General features: G+C 37.8%; 1 non-coding gene across 1 annotated transcript; it reads right to left on the minus strand.

The window, feature by feature from the left end:
* Nucleotides 1-870: 870 nt before the first annotated feature.
* LOC121204212 (small nucleolar RNA R71) lies at nucleotides 871-977 on the minus strand. Its single transcript, XR_005899141.1, has one exon. It is a non-coding gene; the product is annotated as a small nucleolar RNA R71 (small nucleolar RNA).
* Between the last annotated feature and the right edge of the window lie 366 nt (nucleotides 978-1343).

The raw sequence follows: 1343 nt of genomic DNA on the forward strand, positions 1-1343 counted from the left end.
GTTTCAGGCAAACATGTTATTTTGCGCATCTGAATTGTGGTATTTTATAAAGATATGATCTAGTTTTAAATATGAATGCTTGATGATTAAGCTAAAGATATTTGGTAAGATGATAATCTTGGTATAAATGTATAAGTGGTACTATAATAAACAAGGTAAAATGAGTATGAGATACACATGTATTATGACATACAAATGCTATGTTTGTGGTTTAATTGAGAATATTTAATCATTAAATGAATACCATGTTATATGCTTTTGATTTTGTATAAGTGTGTAAGAGATTAAGGTTGACCAAAGCTTGGAAAATAGCCTAGGTATATTCCACACAGGCAGAGACACGACCATGTGTCTCAGCCGTGTATGGAACACGACTTTGGGACACGGGCGTGTGGAGCCTTAAAGCATGAAATTTCCAAGATTTTGTAAGTTCTCGGTTTAGTCCCGAACCCTTTCTAAAGTATGTTTTGGGCTTCGTAGACTCAAATAAGGGACTATGTGTAAGTGAATGAACGTTTTGAAAAATATTATGAAATTTTATGGCCCGTATTTTAGTTTAATGTTTGTATGTTTGTTCGGTAACGCCTCGTACGTTATCCCGGCCTTGGGTACGGGTAAGGGTGTTACATTTAGCGAAATTTTATGGCCCGTATTTTAGTTTAATGTTTTTATGCTTGTTCGATAACGCCTCGTACCTTATCCCGGCCTCGGGTACAAGTAAGGGGTGTTACACACCTTCATTTGTTCCCTTTTTCATTGAGAAACATAGCTAAACAGTGGTTGAATTCGTTACCACGAGGGTCAATCACTACTTGGGAACAAATGACCAAAAAGTTTTTACTAAAATATTTTCTGCCGGCTAAAACGGCCAAATTACGTAATGATATCTCTTCTTTTGTGCAGATCGATTTAGAAACACTCTACGATGCATGGGAGAGATACAAGGACCTTTTGAAAAGGTGCCCTCACCATGGGTTACCAGTTTGGCTACAGGTTCAAACGTTTCATAATGGCCTGAATCCTTCGACTCGACAGATGATCAACGCAGCCGCTGGTGGAACTATCAATAATAAGACACCTAAAGATGCTTATAAATTTATAGAAGAGATGTCACTGAATAATTATTAGTGGCAAGTCATGAGGACAAAGCCAACGAAAATAGCCGGCATTTATAACGTCAATTCGGTCATCATGCTCTCTAATAAGGTAGAACTCTTGAATAACAAAATTGATGGTTTTTTTTGTTCTTCACAGGTTCAACCAATAATGCAGTACGAAGCAAGTGGAGGTGGATCGAGCAATCCAAATTACCCACCCTATGGCCACAACATGGAGAACGAGCA

This window comes from Gossypium hirsutum, chromosome A07 (assembly GCF_007990345.1).
Source record: "Gossypium hirsutum isolate 1008001.06 chromosome A07, Gossypium_hirsutum_v2.1, whole genome shotgun sequence".
Classification (NCBI taxonomy): Eukaryota; Viridiplantae; Streptophyta; class Magnoliopsida; order Malvales; family Malvaceae; genus Gossypium; species Gossypium hirsutum.